Source organism: Adiantum capillus-veneris, chromosome 13, assembly GCF_014529385.1.
Source record: "Adiantum capillus-veneris isolate H3 chromosome 13, ASM1452938v2, whole genome shotgun sequence".
NCBI lineage: Eukaryota > Viridiplantae > Streptophyta > Polypodiopsida > Polypodiales > Pteridaceae > Adiantum > Adiantum capillus-veneris.
In genome coordinates this window covers 75,392,152-75,410,575 of record NC_140943.1, presented here as the reverse complement: position 1 = coordinate 75,410,575, position 18,424 = coordinate 75,392,152, and the positions used below count along the sequence as shown (strand labels likewise).

General features: G+C 44.4%; 1 pseudogene across 1 annotated transcript; it reads left to right on the top strand.

The window, feature by feature from the left end:
• Positions 1-8,987: 8,987 nt before the first annotated feature.
• On the top strand, positions 8,988-14,164 carry LOC147444271 (protein NRT1/ PTR FAMILY 8.1-like; annotated as a pseudogene). The gene is made up of 4 exons (XR_015190036.1): positions 8,988-10,621; positions 10,872-11,086; positions 11,570-12,023; positions 12,756-14,164. The product of XR_015190036.1 is annotated as a protein NRT1/ PTR FAMILY 8.1-like (transcript).
• Positions 14,165-18,424: the final 4,260 nt, after the last annotated feature.

Below are 18,424 nucleotides of genomic sequence, written 5' to 3'. Positions count from 1 at the left end.
TGAGATGTAACCTCAAAAAGACAGCCCCTTTCATTGTCAAAACCCCCTTTACCCCCTTTACCCGCCAGCTGAATTTGGCCAAAATCGTTAACCAACCTCTCTCTAAACACCTGGTAAATCACTTCGAACTCCCCCCCTCTACCAAACCAGTCATTTGCTGGCTCAAATCGCCCAACCTCGGCAACCTTCTCTCTAGTTAGAACCCTTCAACTAGCCCCTCACCTAGCCCTTCCTCTTCCCATCCTCCCTTTTCCCCTCCTTCTTCTCCCTTAAACTAACTTTGGCCGCTTCTCCTTGTTCCAAAGAATCAACCCCCCCCCCCCCCCCCTCTTCTTTTTCCTTTTTACCTCCTTTTTTAACTTGTGTCATTCTTTCCACATCATAGTACCCTCTGGTTAGGGGCACTCTTAAACCAACAAACACCCCCCCCCCCCTCCCCCCCCCCCTCCCTCCTTTAATTATGTCCTAATCTCCACCTCCTGGTACCATCTTGTAAATCGCACACTTAAACCATCCCTTTAATCCCCCCTTCCCTCTTTTTCCTACCCCTTGATAGGGATTATTCCTCTTCTAATAAAGAGGCCTCTTATCCCTTTAAAACTTGTACCTTCTCCTTTGGAACCTCCTCCACCCTCTTGGATGTTTTCCTATTTAAACCCACCTACACCTCTTGTTTGGGTTACACCACTGAAGAGCTTAATGCAAAACATGTTTAGTGTTAACCCTTTTTGCATCATTACCCCTTCCCCTCTCACTTTGACTCTCCCTCTCTCTCACCGCTCTCATCTTCTTGTGGCAATGGTATTGATTCGCTCGCTTAGAGTCGTGTTAGCCGCTTTGCCTATCTACAAATCCCCCCCCCCCCCCCCCTTGTCACATGTCACCTCTTGTCCACCCTATGAATCTCTTGGGAAAGCCCTCTTGTAGTCGTCCATCACACTTACCGAGTTTTAAGAACCATTGCGATCTCTCACCCATTCTCTGATGCGTCTTGACGTATCTGTTTTTTGCTTTGTCTCATATAATTCCCAACGTTTTGATGGGAAAAAAAAGAAGGAAGTGACAATGCTAGTCGTTTTTGTCAACGATTAGGTGCAAATGAGGTTCATTGTCTATGTATAAATAAGATCAAACCATGTCCAAAAATAATATAATATTTAATCTTTCTATAAAAAAATCCTCACATTTTTTGTAGAATCTCCTCTTGCCCTTAATTGCTATGTTTGAGTCTGTAAGTGGCACCAAGAACTCTTCTTTCTCTTGTGTAAAGACAATAGTTGGGAAATGGATCATAATGACAAATATGAGTATGCTCTTCGAGTAGGTGACAACCTTCTTCTTCCTCTCTCTCTCTCTCTCTCTCTCACACACACGTGCACGCACCCACACACAAGCTTTTTTTCTCTGGTTCAATTTTAGGAAAATGAAATTTTGAAACGATAGAAAATTTCTATTGATAGTTTTTCCAAAAGGAAAAATTGGAAGAATGAGATAATATTTACTCTTCTTAAATTTTTTTTTAAAAAAAAGATCCGCTAAATGTTTGTAGAATTTCCTCTGGCACTTAAACTGGCATTTTCAAGTTTCTAAGTCACACCTTGGTAAACTAAGACACTATTCCCGAATAGTGATTGGCTATTTTTGGATTGTCCTCTTCCTATAATTAATTATATTCCGTTAGCCCATCCTGTATCTCTTCTTTGTTTATAATTGAATGCTTTATTCCATTTTCTATTCATGTCCTTGTCTTGAAACTTTTTGTCTTGAATCTTGCAAGCATCTTGTTAGAGTGCAAGGTAGGTATTAACATTGCTTGAAAAAAACCATTTTGCCAGCTTTGATAATTCAAGGCAAACTTATTATATAGCTGAGATCTATGCATAAATCTAACATTGATATCTAGCTTTGCACTAGTATGTTCAGTAGCATGATAAGAAAGCTCGTAAATGTCAAAAGGGATAGCTTGGTTGGTTGAGCATTCGATCGTTGTGACCCTGGTCATGGTACCCACGGACTTCCTTTGTATATGAATGAGCAGGAATATTTGTACTACTACAAAAAATGAAAGCTCATAAAATATAGCTGCACATTGTTTTAGTTGTTTAATAATATTTGGGAAACAAGCTCCTAAAAGATAGGGATTTCACTAATAGTGACTACTCTTTCTTTAGTATTAAGATAAAGATCGCGCCAATGCTCATTAGTAATTACTATTTCTTTAGTATCAATAGTATTTCGATAAATCTAACCAACTCCCCTTCTCCATCTTGGTAGGTGAGGTGCACATTCCTTCTTTTAGAAAAAATCACTTTTTTGCAATTCTCACATAAAGTGAGAGAATTACTAAATTGGCTAGTCAAAGTAAGGTTGGTAGAAGGACACATCAAAGGGATTTTACTTCCTAATGGAAATAACATCCACGTGGTTAGCCCCCCTCTCCCCCCCCAACTCCTCTCCCTCTAAATCTCCTCAGGCATCTTCCCGTCATCTCTACTAATGGGCCTTTTCTTAATTTTCCTCAAGCCGGTACTCCCTACTCACAAATGGTTTGTATATTACAAAGGGGCCCCATTTAAGTAATAAAGTAAAAGGTGTACATTGCACATTAGCATTTCGAAACAAAACAAAATAATAAGTAAATAAAATAAAAAGACACATTAAAACTTAAAACAAAAGAATATCTTAATGCTTTCTTATCATAAGAAAATATAGGTTAAATAAGCATAAAAAATTTAAAAAAAATAGTGAAATAATGTTTTTTGAAATTCTTAAATGAAAGAACACTTTATCAATACCTCACACAGTGTTCGGGTAAGTATCTTTTCTAATAAATGTTATTGGGTTTTTTTCTCTTTTTCATCTTTTGCAAATGACTAATCTTGATTTTCAAGCAGCTCAAAGCTAAGCTCAGACACACCTTTGTTGAACAGTGACCTCACATCATAGGATCAAACTCCTATGAATATAATGTTTAATCTTTTGTTCTCTCTAACGTCTTTTTCAAGCATTCCAAAAAGTAAATGCAACTTTTGAGGATAGCTTTCTATCCGCAAGCAGGTTGAGCCCTTAGGGACACTTGTCTTACAATGAAAATTGGACGAACTTCATCCTTTAGGTACTAAGGCCCTTAGCAAGCCATTTTTTTTTCCTAATCTATATCTCCTAAATGGCTTAAAACAAAATAAAATAAAGACACCTAGTGCAAATGAGTTTTAGGGAGAAGAAAACACTAGGAAGGAACTCTCCTACGGTTTCTCCTCTGTTGTGTTTCTGTGGTATGCAAGGTTTGCATGGGCGGGGAGGCTTCGAGCATCATGCGACAGGGTGACGATGTGGCAATTGGTGCTGGTGCGACTGCATGTGAATGGTGGAGTTCCTTGGCGAAGTGGGATTCCCTCTGGGTTGAGGCTTTAACGGCTTCGGCAAGCCGTTTGTGGCCCATCCTTGCTCTCCCCCCTTCTTTTTTGGATGAGGTGAAGGCCGCCCCTCCTTGGCTTTCCTGTGCTGAAACGATGATCATGGATCTTTCCTACTTGTGGCTCATCGGCCAACTTTGCAAGGGGGAGTTTGTGGCAGTGGCTCTGTCCCTAGTGGCATGCATAGTCGTGGGCCGCTCGGTAGCGATGGGTGCGAGGCTCACCCTTAATAGCCCTATACCAAGTGTGGTTTTCTCGGATCTTTGAGTACCTCTTGCTTCTCCGTGCTGGCCTGTGGTGTTATCGGTTTTCTCTTTTGCTTAAGGGTCTCCTGAGGCATACGGGTGGCTAGTGGAAGTGGCTACAGTATGGTGGCAACTCGCGGTCGGCTCGGGTGATGGGGAGTATGTGCCCCGCCCATGTTGCAGTGATATGGTTGATCCTGTTGTTGTCGAGGGTGGCACCCTAATCAACCGATGTACTGGGTGATGTTTTACATTGTTGGATGCATCTTTTTGGGTTGTTGTGGTTGTATCTTTGGGAACCCTGGCTCAAGATTACGAGCAGAGCTTATGCTGTAATGTTTTTGTTTATGGTTAATATAATCAACTCACTATTGTGAGTACTGCAAAAAAAAAAAAAAAAGACGCTAGGAAAACAATGTGAGGAGTCACAAAGGCCTATTGAAATTAAAGGGGGACAAGAGTTATTGAGAGTAGGTATGGTGTTATTTTTGTTGTGTTTTAATATAAAATTATATTTACACACATTAAACAACAAGGTGAAACAAATAAAATAAAAAAAAGTAAAACAAAAATAATAAAATTTTAAGATTCATTAACAAACCAAAACAATATTAATATTTTAATGATTTTCATTAGAAAACGTAGATCTAGTAAGCATAAGAAATAATAATAATAAAAATCTAATGACACGGACTTTTAAGAGGTCCTTAAATGAAAACATTCTTTCACATATTATAATATTGCAATATCTCACATCATGGAATCAAACTTCTATGGATGCACTCCCTAGACCCTTATGTCTTGTTCTATGAGGGCTTTTTTGCATGCCAAAAACAATAAGATATAAGATATATAAAAAAGGCCTTCTCTCTCTCTCTCTCTCTCTCTCTCTCTCTCTCTATTTCTATATATATATATATATATATATATAACAAAAGCTTTTTGAATTTCCCTTCTGAGAGGGTTTCATTTCCTTACTCTTGCCTTTCATTTTTGCATTTTGAATGTATTGATAAATTTTTATTTTTTGGAGATTGTGGAGACCTACTTATGTTTCAAAAAAAATAAAATGATAAAATGCACTAAATTGAGGTGGGACTGGGCTCTTAATGCCACTTTATTGGTGTCATTAAAACAATCTTAGGGAAAATCAATTTTCCTAACATACAAAATTCCCTTTAGGGTAGATTCAAAGAGAAAATTTTCGAAAATTATCGAATTTTTTGCAATTCAACTCTAGTTCCTTAAAATTTTTCAAGCGGATTTCTCAACTGGCTCAAGGCTAAGCTGAGGCACATTTTTCTCGAACACTTCATGGAAGTGCGACATGTTGTGCTTGGGGCACTACTTCTTAGGTACTCCCACAAGGTAACAGTGAGACTCCCACATGATTTCTTTTTTACCATAACAAGGCGTGAGATGTATAATATTAAAGAGAGAGCAAAATTACAAAATATGAGTCAGACCAAGGTGACTGATAAATACAACTGTTGAATGGTAGTAGAACCCAGAACTTGTACTGAGTTTCTGATGAGTTTGGTATACACAGACAACTCCAAGACTGAACACAGCTTCACTTCAATCTTAGTCATTAGACAAATTGTTGATCAATTCCTCTATATTTGTGACCAGCCTCAAACCAGTAGCGTATAGTTCAGCATTCTTATCTCTCTCTGCCTTGCATTCCTCCATCATCTGATGCAGGTGATCATTGGACCCCTTTAGGAGGACCTCTTCAATTTTGCTGCGATTAGCACCATTGTAAAACCCTAGGCAGTCATTACGGACTTTGTAGCTAGCCTTGTAAATACGACATTGGTCCAGCTTCAGTTGGTGTACCTGCAGGTTGACATTAGAAAATAATTTTCTCAGACTATTGGTCTGGTATGCATCGTCAAATAGCCTATTGTTCATATCTTTCCACACAATCCATAGAAACTCAGCTCTGATTCTGTTCCACAACGCAGCAAAGGTTTTGATCGAGTCTCCTAAAAGCAATTGTTTCCAATTTGGGGTGTAACCCAGGGCAGTTATCAATGGTGACAATATTTTGCTTGACCTTGGGCAATTGATAAAAAGATGAGGGATGTCCTCTATGGTTCTACTGCACCTGCAAACAAATACCATTGTTGATATTAATATCCTTCATTCTCTTGCCTGTCCATGTTGCTTTGTGTAGTAGCAACCACAGAAGGATAGAATGTTTGGCCTGAATTCCTCTGTCCCATATATTTATGAATTTAAAGTTCCACTGTTTCCTATCATAATTTGTGCGCCATCTCCTATTTAGTGTGACATGCAGGGGTTCCTCAAGAGCTGGAGGTATGCTAGGTGGGTGGGACAGTTTGAATCCCCCTTTCCAATACAGGGCTTTAGGTGATAGTTGGTCTCTGCAAGATAACGTCCAGATTTGGTCTTGAGGAAACAATGTCCTTCTGGTGATGATTAACCTAAGTTCCCATGGCTGTAGCCTGTGCCTGGTTTAAGTTCAGCCTCCGTTAACCACCGCTGGTCCTGAGTGTGCCACAAGTCTTTCCAAGTTTTCATCCCTTTACTATGGATTCTCCTAGCAGACCTTAGCTGGTTCGTGCCCAGAGGGGGGATGGGGGGGAGGGACCACCATAAGGATTCTTCGGCTCTGATGGGCCAGCTGAACTTGGACTCCCAGTTCACTTTCATCATTTGTCTGTATCTATTCCAAGCTCCCCATAATGTCTTCACTAACTCTGAACCCTGTGGGAGAGTAGGGAATGGGCTGAAAAAATTCGTGACCCAAGGCATATGTTGCCATCCTTTATGACCTTTGAGTTGAAACCTGTCAAGATGTCGAAATAGAAGTGTAGCCCATTCTTGTTCTGGGTTCTCAAGAGCCCTAAGAATAAGTTTGACTGATAGTTTGTCTGCCCAGGAGCTAAGGTCAGTGAGCCCTAAGCCCCCTAATTCCTTGGGCAAACAACATACTTTCCATTTTACTTTGACAAAAATGTAATCCTGCCCTATCTCCTCGGCATATTCAATGCCTTCCCACATGGAGATCACAGCTTCCAGAATTCTTCTCCCCTTGATGAAACCCTTTTGCTCGGAAGAGAGCCAATTCATGAGGGTGGGAGTGATTCTCAAAGCAATAGCTTTGGCAAAAATTTTGTATGCCGAAGTTAACATAGTCAAAGGTCTCCAATTGGAAAGGATTTCTTTTGGACCCTTCTTGTGAAGCAGCTTGATAATGCCTGTATTGATAGGACTCGGGAGAGCCTTGTGCTGGACAGATTCTTCCCAAATCATTAGCAAAATAGGAGCTAAAGTGGCCTTGAATATCTGATAAAATTCAGCAGGCAATCCATCTATCCCTAGAGTTTTATTCGGTTTGAGAGATTCAATAGCTCTGTTGATTTCCTCTATTGACATGTTGGCTTCTAGTTGATCAGCAATCCGAGGAGGGATGACCCTTTTCCTACATTCCCATATAATATTGAGTGCTCTGATTTTCTCTGGGTGAAGGCTCTCTAGAGGGTTGAAGAGCTCTTCAAAATGATTCCTTGCTATCTCAAGGTTTTCCTCTGGAGTGCCGGCTACTCCTTGGGGGGAAGATAGCATAGGAACCACTTCCCTTTGCTGTTTCTTCCTTAGCTTTTTGAACATCTCTTTCGAGGGCTTGTCTATTCTACCTGCCCACCAGTCTCTGAAAAAGATGGAAGAGTGACACATCGTAAGATCCTCTTCAAATCTGATTTGTTTTCTGAGTATATTTATTTTGAGCTGAATTTCTTCATCTTCCTTGCTCTTGGCTTCGAGCTCCACCAGCTCTGAGTAGATTAGGTCTCTCCTGGCTCTCCTTATGTCAGCTACTTCTTTCCTAAATCTTATCAGAGATTGTTGAGTCAGCTTGATTGCTTCAGACCAGGCTTTGGCAGGGGTGATTCCTTTGGAAAAAGTCTACACCCAAATGACTTTAATGTGGTCTTGGACCTCCTGAAGCTTGAATAAAGTTGTGTCTGTATGGAGCCAATGGTTCTTAATCTTTGTGTGCTTATCATCTAGGGTAATAATCAGCGGGTAGTGGTCTGAGGCACAGGAGGTGTACCTAGGCTTGGCTTTAACCCTATTAAATTCATTAGCAAGTTGAATGCTCAAATAACATCTGTCAAGTCTGGCTTTTCTGGCATTGTCTCCCTGAGAATAATTTTGCCAAGTGAAATATCTTGGAGCACCTACATCCCAGAGATCTAACTCGTTTTTCAACAAGTCCCAGCTGGCTTTTTCGGTTCCTGAGATAGTAGTCCCCTTCCTTTTGTACCTATCTTCAGAAGTTTCAACCATGTTCATATCTCCAAAAAGAACAACAGGTCCTTCTACTTTGGTGAGACTTTGCCAGAGTTTGGTTCTATCCAAAGTAGAACCTGCAGCATAAACTAAAACAAGGGTGCAACGCACCGGCTCTTCTATACACACGGATACCCAATGGTCCCCAGCGAGTGACTTCTGAGGGTTTATCCTCTAGTGGAGGGGGATCCCTAACACAGTGCCTCCTGAACCTCTGTTATGGTTGGAGTGATGCCAGCAAAGGGTTTGTGAGATTGTCTTCAATCTCTGCTGAAGCTCCTCTCCTGTAGTTTTAATCTCATGTAGACCAATGACATCGACCGGGTAGTTCAAAACCCAGTTTTTGATTTTCTGAGCTTTGTGGGGGTCTGAGATCCCCTTGACATTCCACGATAGGAGCTTCATTTATTAACCCTCCTATCTCTCCTGTTCTTGTTCTGACCTCCCTTAGGGGAACTCTGAGATACAGAGTTATGGGCCCTCTTGTTGTCCTTATGGCAATCCATTGGAGCAGGCCCTGTTTCCTTCACAGAGGGGTCAGGGGCCACATTTTCCTTGTTGCTTTCGTCATCTTTTATCGGATTTGTTTAGATCCAATTTCATCTCATAATCAGCTTCCTTGACTTGCCTTTCCAGCCTCGCTGCGGAGTCCTCCTCGTAGTCTGAGTTAGGGCAAGTAGAATCGGCCACTTCTGAGTCCTCCCATTCAGGCAAGGTAGCTAGGAGGGCAAACCTGTTTACTTGTTTCCCCTTAAGTTTGGAATCACTGCTCTTCTCTTCTTTCCCTCTGTTCGTCTGCCTAGTTGGGGGGGAGGGATGAGGCTTACGGTTGACATTAGCTTCTGCGTTCGCCCCTTCTTTCGGCTTACTGGTGGGAACCTTCTCAGGTTTAGGGTTTTTTACCAGGCAGTCTTTGACAAAATGCCCCTTTGCCCCACAATGGAAGCAAGCATTAGGCAAGTATTTGTAGGCCAGGGGTTGGGAGAATGACTCACCATCGTCCAAGGCAATAATGATCTCGGCTGGCAGGTCTGTGGTAATATCCATTTCAATGAGAGCCTGTGGATTCCAAGAGGGGATAATCCCCTCTTGCTCTTCCTCCTAGCACTCTACCTAACTGGGCACCAATGGGTCTCAGGTGATTATGAAAATGCAAGGGGAGATTGGGGAACTCGACCCACACAGGGAAATGAGTCAGAGAGTCTCTCTCAGGATTATACTCCTTATTCCATTTGAACAAGCAAAGGGGAGATGACCTAATTAGCCACTGACCAGTACTCAGAACTTTAAACGCCATTTCAGCAGATTTAAACACAAATACATACTGATTTTTAGGTAGTGCTTGTATTGTTTCAACCTCTGCTCCTATGGTGCCCCATTGATTTTTAATCCATCCTTTAAGCACATCCGCTGGCGGCCTAGGGTCTGCTAACATCCCAATCAAGGCTCTAGCTTCTAGGTCTTGCTGTGCTTTCCTGATCTGAGCAGCAGGCAGAATGACAATGGGCTTATCTCTTTCAGCTTGTCTTTCACCTGCCTCAATAGGGATTCTGCCTTGCTCTTTGTGAGGACCCTCGAGGATAGGATCTGCTCCTCTGTGTGGAAGTCCTTCTGTAGGCCAAGGCTGAGGCCCTTCGGTAGCCCATGAATACTGGTTTGCATTGTCTTGGGCAGGGACATTCTGTGAGAACCAGCCGAATCCGTGCCTAAGCGTTCTTGATTCCTCGAGCTGTCTGATGACCTCGCTGGGGAGCGTATTCTGTGTGTATTTAAGAAAAACTTCAATAGGGCTCAACGTCTGACTTCCCTCGACAGCTTGGGCGAATGACTTCTGGCTTGTGCCCGGGGTATTGTTATGCAGCAGGGACGGGTGGTTGCTCGAAGAGGACTGCCATGGCTGTGAGGTTTTGTTGATACATTTGCCCTGGGGGGGGGGGGGGGGGGGGAGAGATGTCGTGTGCGGACATCTCGCCCAAAGGCGGAGAGGGGGAGTAACTTCACTCAGGGCGAGGTGAAAACAGAAACGACAGTGGGATTACAGTAGAGGGAGCGCTGATTAGGGTTAGGCCATAGCAACAGGCTGTGCTCGCTCCTGGCCTCTGCTAGTCCCCATCATTTCGTGCAGCTTCATCTGCTCAATCTCTTTGCACCTTCTTGAGTCCACTGTTTTTGCCCCAACGCTATAAATTCCTTTGGCTTTTTTTCTGGGGTTTTAGCGATGAGATCAAGGGTACTCCATAGCCACGCTGATGAGTACGCGGAAGAGTAGAAGATGATAGTTCCCAGCTTGCGTGAATGAATCGGAATCTCAGAGGAGGAGGAGGGACATGAGGGCCGTACGTATGGCGAAGATGAAATCTGCAGAAATGGAAGGAAAGATAGGCACCTTACATGTGGCCAGAAGCCCACATGATTTCTATTCTATGACCACCTCAAAGAGGTGCAATTAGAGAAGGGATAACTTCAAAAATGTTAGGCCTCCCCAATCTCTACGTTTTGTGGAAGAGAGAGCAGAAATGGAACACGCTCAAGAAGCTGGCGCTTTGCAACAGCCCTTGCTGCCACCATCAGCCATGGACTGGCGCGGACGCCCAGCGCATGACCACTTGGGCGGTTGGAAGTGTGCCTATTGCATTCTCGGTAAGTCTGCAACGGGGAGAGAGAGAGAGAGAGAGAGAGAGAGAGAGAGAGAGGGGCTATGGAGCTCGGAAGCAAACATGGATCTGATGAGAGTGTGTTTTTTTTAAGTCCTTGATTTTGTTGTACGTAGCCGATTTTGCCCTTTCGGCTATGGAACCCACTGGCACGCAGCATCTAATGTACTTACTAGTGGGGAAGCAAAGATGATATGTGCTATTTGAAGCACAAATCTGATCATGTACCTTTTCAGGTGCCAGCATGCTATGCTATGTTGCGGTGTATGGCGTTCTTTTCAACCTGGTCATATTTCTGACTCAAAATGGCGAGAGCAATGCCGCTGCAGCTGCCACTGTTGCCACCGTTGGTGGCACTCATTTTCTTTGTTCTTTTCTAGGAGCTTTCCTGAGTGATGCCTTTCTGGGTCGTTTCTGGGCTTCATTAATATTCCAAGTTCTCTCGACGAAGGTATCTGCTTCATAGTCCAATATATGTTATTGCATTTTCTATTGTGAAGACCTATGTGTTTTGTTTGAAGAGCTTCACACATAGTACATGTTACATGATGTGGACTTTTCCTGGATTCAGCAAGGTATAAGTATGTATATGTACATACACATGCACATACCTGGATGCACACACATAAATATGATGTTACAATTTTGCATGCCAATGGTTTGCATTTGTACATCTGTATGTGAGCATATGCCCGTGCATTAACAAATTAACGTTCAATGAATGAAGTGCACATGGTTCACCTACTTGTAGTGTAACACACAGCAATTCTCAGGGTGTGTTTTGCACTGGGAGTGTGTGTGTGTGTTCTTTTTTTTGGGTGTGTGTGTGTGGGGGGGGGGGGGATCCAATTTTTGTTTCTCTCTATGTGGTTTTTCTGTTTTATGCAGTCCATTATACTCGTGGGAGTGTCCATGACATTGGTGTCCTCCACAGGTTTATCAAGCCTGTTTTTGACAATGTCCCTGTATATGATGGCCATCACAACTGGTTCGCTTTCGCCAAACCTTCTAATTTTAGGGGTGGATCAGGTAGACTCAAAGGACAATGAGATGTACTTCCAGTTAGTGGTGGTTGCCATATTGGTCTCCCAGCTGCTTGCAGCAACAGTCGTAACTTATATCGACAACGCGGGCATGTGGGTTTGGGGATTGGGGTTGTGTGTCGTCACATCTTTATCAAGTCTCATGCTGTTTGCTGGGAGCCTGAGGTGGATTCGCTATCGTCAGGTTTCTGGGAACCCCTTCCTTCGAAATACTCAGGTGCTTGTGGCAGCTTTGAGAAAACACAGGCTTGCTGTCCCCAAGGATTCTGCGCTCCTTCACGAGTACAAAGAAGATGTATCAGCTATCCCTGGCTGTCGCAAATTGCACCATACCTGCACACTGAGGTTGGTGTCTCCCTTTTGTTTTGTGATGTTTCTCATGTTTTCACCTCGATGAGGTACGTTGGAGCGAGAGAATTGGTCTTAGGAAAGGGGTTCTTTCTATATGCCAACATAGCAGACATGTAGCTACTGTCAGGGTTAGGGAGGATTAATGAGAGTAGCATTTATGGTGTGTGTGATCGAGAGAGAGAATGTGCTCTAATGACTTTATTATGCATTGTGAAAAACAATTACAGAGACTACTATTGTAGGTTTTCACGTCTTCGTTACTTCCATAATAATGGCTCATAAATGCACTCACTTTGATGCTCATAGCCTCATGCTCTCTAGGCGAGAGTAGGTTCTCATCTGTTTCCTCTAGTCATTTTTGCAAAGGTTATGAGAGACATATAGTATTGTACATGACATACTGCAACTCGAATTTCTCATTGTTCTTCAGGTGCAGCCTTGGAGATCATGGCATGTTTCCATAAGCTTTTTCTGATCATTTGAGGGTTCTCATTTGAAGGGTCATAGGACATAGCCCATACCCAACACTACGTACTTATGCATTTGTTTCCTCTAGTCATTTTTGCAAAGGTTATGAGAGACATATAGAATTGTACATGACATACTGCAACTCGAATTGTTCTTCAGGTGCAACCTTGGAGATCAGGCTTTTTCTGATCATTCCCAGCTGCCTGCAGTTTCTTCTTATTGTAGAGACATTGAGCCTTTCGTTGTTCTTGTTTTCAGTTTTCTTGACAAAGCTGCAGTGCTGGAAGTAGCGGACACTTCCAGCTGTTGGCGCCTGTGTACGGTGACTCAAGTTGAGGAACTGAAAAGTTTCTTGCGAGTGATACCTGCTGGCATTTCCCTGGCTTTTGTAAGTCTTTCGGTCATACAAATCTGCACCTTGTTTGAGGAGCAAGCCGTTTTAATGGACCCAGCTCAATTCTCACTGGTCTTGTCACTGCTGCCGGAGGCAGGGCAAGGCTCTCGCGTTGGTGCTTCGGACGTGTAAAGCACACACCTACTCAAAGGGCGAGCCCTCTTTTTGTGCTTGGTATTTCTCTTACTGGCAGTATAATTGCGATGGTGATATCTGCACTCATGGAGTCGCATCGCTTAAATGCTGCACATCAGGGGAGACTAATTTCAGTCTTATGGATCATGCCACAGACTGTGCTCCTTGGGGCCGCTTTAAACTTTTCAATGGTTAGTAGCGTTGCCTTTTCCTACAGCGAGATTTTTGACAGTATGCGCTCTGTGGGTGGCTGCATTGGCCTTGTCTTTTGCGGTTTGGGCAGCTATCTGAACTCCATTTTAGTGGCTGTTGTCACTACCATCACCACTCGTGGTGGCCGGCGGGGATGGATTGCGAGTGATTTGGAGGAGGGGCATGCAGACTACTTCTACGGGTTTCTTGCTGCCTGTTCGACTTTCGGGCTGGGTTTTCACATCGCGTACACTCGAGCTTACACATACACGAAACGCATTTGCGAATATGGCAATGAGAGAGCATGATGGTACTTCAGCTCGACTCTACGGTAAGGTGAAAAGCACTGACGGTGCTGTTCAGTGGTGCCATGGTGTAGCACAAGGAAAGCAGAGATGCTTGTGCAAGATTACACGTCATCCTGAAATTATGAGCACCATGAAAGGACAGCATTTCTTCCATGGAGGTACACCCAGAAAAAGACACTAAAGTCGTCTCTCCGACAAATTGCCAGTGTCCCATGTCACTGGGAATCTCAAATTATTCTGTCATTATCTTTCACTGTAGCAATCAAAGGTCGTCCATCTGAGCTTGAGCTTGCAATGGAAACAATCCCTACAAAAACTCTGCAGAAAACTCGCAAGGCAATGGGCTGCTACAAACCCGAACAAAACAACAAGTGATGAAATCACGAGGCCTGCCAATATGGCCAATTCTGCAATAAATTAATTATATGAGTGACTCCAACTGCCTCCCCGCAATGGTGCTACCTACATCCAATATAATGAGAGAACTTATATAGAAGCCTGTGACAACAAGCTAATCTGTATTTGCTTGGCCATGTCGCTGTATTTGCATTTAGAGAGGCTCCCAACTTGAATGCATACCAACAAAGGCTCCACCAAGCAAACTCTTAAATTGAACATGAATGTGTTTGCTCGTGTTCTGCATTTTGTCACATGTTTTCTAAGTACACCCACCGTTGGCAACCACTTTAGAGGCAACCTTAGCTACAACTGATGAGCTAGCCTTAGCTACAACCTTAAATTGAACATGAATGTGTTTGCTCGCGTTCTGCATTTAACCTCTGGAAGGGTGCACATACAATAGCCTATATATTAAGGAACATTAAATCTGAGCAGAATTACATTTATATGGGACAAAGTACGATTTAGGGAAAGCACAATTAAGGAGAATGTTTTTGAGATTCTCTCTCCCCCCCCCCCCCCCCCCCCCCCCCCCCCCCCCCCCCCCCCCCCCCCCCCGCCACCCCTGCCCTAAGTACGTCAGTTTATGCACCACCAAGAGGACAGTCCCCCTTTTCTATTTTGGATGATGACATATGGGGGTTCTTTAGAGATGGTGACATCATTCTAGGGGATTTCAATGCTAGGACTGTCCATCATCAGACAATATTTTATGATACTTCAGAAGAGATGCTGAGAGAGCTGGATGTTGCAGAGATGGGCCTATCTAGACTATTACAAGATGGAGACCACACTGAGTAGGGACGACACTTGATAGACATGGGGACTGCACATGGATTGGCCATCTTGAATGGCCTACAAAGATTTCCCGCTGCGGGGGGTTTTACATGCTTTCCACACAGACATGGAGCCAGCACAGTGGATTATGTCATGGCACAGCCGAGCCTCATCTCTAGTATCCAGGATCACACGGTTGGACCCAGACCTGTTGGTGTGGCAGTGGACCATGCTCTTGTGTCGTTGACCATCTCTTTTCAGTTTATTGTAGCACACAAGCTACGGGCAATAGCCCCTACTCGCTACACCTTCACGCGGGAGACGGACTCTGTATACTTAGATGGGATCTACAGACGCCTGTGCACAGAGGAGCCAGGGCGACCTTTGGAGGAGCTCACTACTATACTGACACAGACACTACATGATACAACAACAGAGGTATACCCACATACCCAGCCTGGGCAGAGATGCCGTTCGGGGAGGATGCCCCAAAACAGTTGGTATGATGAGGACTGCCGGGACACTAGAGCTAGACTTCAGAGGGAGGTGCTTTTGGGGGACATCACTCACAGACAGTCACAGATTGACTTCCGACGCCTAGTGTGGCGGAAGAAGAGGGCATTTTTGGCTCGCCTAGAGCAGGATCTATACCAGTTATTCTTGAGTTAGGACTCACGTGAGGCATGGCAGCTCTTTCATGAGCACTCCCCCCCCCCCCCCCCTTGCCATCACTTCTACAGAGGCCTGGGTCCAGTACGCATCATCTCTGTACACAGTTCTTGAGCAGCCCCCCTTTCCCGACCCCCCCGATCCATGCCCACACACATGTGCTTTTTTCACCGCGGAGATGGTGAGGAAGGCCATTGACAGGATGAGGACTGGGAGAGCATATGATCATGATGGCTTGGTGGCTGAGCATTTCACGCATGCCAGAGATCTACCAGTAGAGCTTCTAACAGTTATGTTTAACCGTGCCATGTGTGAGGGCTTGCCTGATACTTGGAGCCTATCTACTATTATACCTATCTTCAAGTCGGGAGACCCTATGGAGCCTGGGAATTATCGCACTATCATGGTTGGACACACATTGGCACGGTTGTACACATCTATTCTTGAGCAGCAGCTGAGTAGATGGGCAAAGAGGGAGGGGATAGCGCAGCCGGGCAGGCAGGGTTCAGGTGGGGTTTTTCTACTCTTGACCATATCTTGACACTCAGAGCCATCATTGAGGAGGGCAAATCGCGTGGGAGGAGGAACTATTGTAGCTTTGTGGATTTCTGCAAAGCATTTGACACAGTGCCCAGAGCTAGATTGATGCGCAGATTACAACAGATGAGAGTACCCACAGAGCTCATTTGGGGGGTCATGGCATTATACAGGTCAGTAGTGAGGCATGTATGCACCTCGGAGGGTCTATCCACACCGATTCACTCCACTATTGGGGTGAAGCAGGGCTGCCCGCTCTCTCCTACTCTATTTAGTATGTATATGGATGAGGTTTCTGACTACATTGAGAGAGATGGTGATAGAGGTGCACAGCTGGCAGGGACATGGATTCCACTATTGTTATATGCTGATGATATTGTGTTGATCTCCGACTCTCCGGAGGGGATGCAATGTCACCTGGATGCTTTGCATAGGTTTGCCTAGGAAAGTGGTTTGTCCGTTAACCTTGGTAAAACCAAGGTCATGGTATTTAATACCACCCCACAGTGGATCAGGAGGTCAGCGCTCGCATTCACATACGGCCAGGAGATAGTGGAGTATACAAGTGCTTACACTTACCTTGGAGTGGTTTTTAGTGGGCCAGTATTTTCATTGAGGAGGGCAGCAGAGACTAGATTGACCAGAGCCCATGCAGCATTGGGTAGATTGGAAAGGATGTGTTCACAGGTTCAGTTTCAAGAGCCTCAGACGAAGCTCTGGCTCTTTAACACTTTGGTGGCTTCTGCATTGCTTTATGGAGCTGAGATTTGGGGACCTTCATTGGATCATCACGAGAGGACAAGCCGCAGTGATGGATGGGGAGACATGGAGAAGCCTTTGGTCTCTATGATCTCGCGGCTCATTAGAGCCAAGGCTTCAGTACCACGTGCTATTGTACGAGCAGAGCTAGCTGCCCCCCCCACTAGTGTATGAGACGCTCACCAGATCTGTCTCCTTCATATACCGCATGTGGGAACTTCCCAGTGGACAGATATGACCGCCTTGCACTTGAGTCCTCTTGACAGTTAGGCATGCAGGGAGATACAACATGCTGGTATGGGGAGATGACATCATGGTTTCAAGCGCATGGGTTCAGCATAGACAGATTGCCTCCCTTCCAGTACTTACTGGATGCGCCCTCTCTGACTCTTACACAGTCCGAGATCACCAGGCTCATCCGCTAGGACTTGACTCGCTAGACACCAGGAGGACATGGATACAGCCAGCATAGGAGATGGGCATGAAGATGGCTTTCTACAGAGAGCATCTCGTCCAGCTTACGGAGGATCGTTTTGTGATGAGGCTCATGGGATACGATGTGCTATTGACCAAATACGCACATCTTCACACCAGCTGCTGCGGATCGAGACTGGGAGATACAACGGAGTACCAGCAGAGGCCAGGACATGCCCCCTGTGTGACATCGAGCCTAAGACAGAGTTGCACTACACATGCCACTGCCCCGTCTACTATGAGATACGAGGCCGCTTCCATTGCTTGTTCAAAGAGGGCTTTGGACCATTCTCTAGAGTCATGCGGTATGAGGATCAGAGATGCCTGGGTTTGTTTTTGCTCGAGCTACACAGACAGAGAGAGAGCCTGATGAGAGGAGAGGCTAGCCAGTCTCAAAGACCGATCGACCGAGCGACTGAGCTGGGGAGATTTAGACGCCCACGACTGTGGAGGACTACAAAACATCGACGGAGGCTGCACCAGAGGATTCGGATCACTTTGGCTCGACATGCACAACGCCCGGTCAGACTACTGACCATGGAGGAGATTGATGAGATCCGCCAGCGACAACGACCGATGCTGGATCTCTAGTGATGTAGCTATCCCAACTAGCTTCTTAGCTGCTTAGTTCACACCTAGCAGTTTAGGGTTCCATAGTATTTTTATTTTGTCATCTTGTTACTCTGACTTTGTATCAGATTCACCACATTGTAACTTTCTGGTCTCATAGGTCACTTTGGCCTTTTGAAGGCGTTAATATAATGTCTCATTTCATTTCATTTCTCCCTCTTTGATGTTAACATATTCTTTGTATAGAGAGAGAGAGAGAGAGAGAGAGAGAGAGAGAGAGAGAGAGAGAGAGAGAGAGAGAGAGAGAGAGAGGTACGGACCTTTGAAAATGGTCAAAAATTTAGGACTTATAAAAGAAAGTTTTTTTGATTTTTTGAAATTCGCACTCATGGTTATTTTTAGTGTCGTTTTTGTGGTTGTGTGCAGGGAGGAAGACACCTCTTTCTCACCCTATTTTTGCCGTGCTTTGAGAGTGTGCATGAAACTACAATTGTGATTGAGAGTGAGACGTGATTGAGAGTGTATAGCTTGGGGTTGGTTGGGAGGTTATGATACAAGCTATGCTCTTCTTGTAATCATCATACATCAATACAAATTCTCTGTTCGTTTATCAATTTTTAGTTTGTCAATCTAATTCACTCTCCCGTGTCGCATCACGTAGACTTTACTCATATGGCATTATTGATGCTTAAGACATGTTGCCTTTGTGTTGG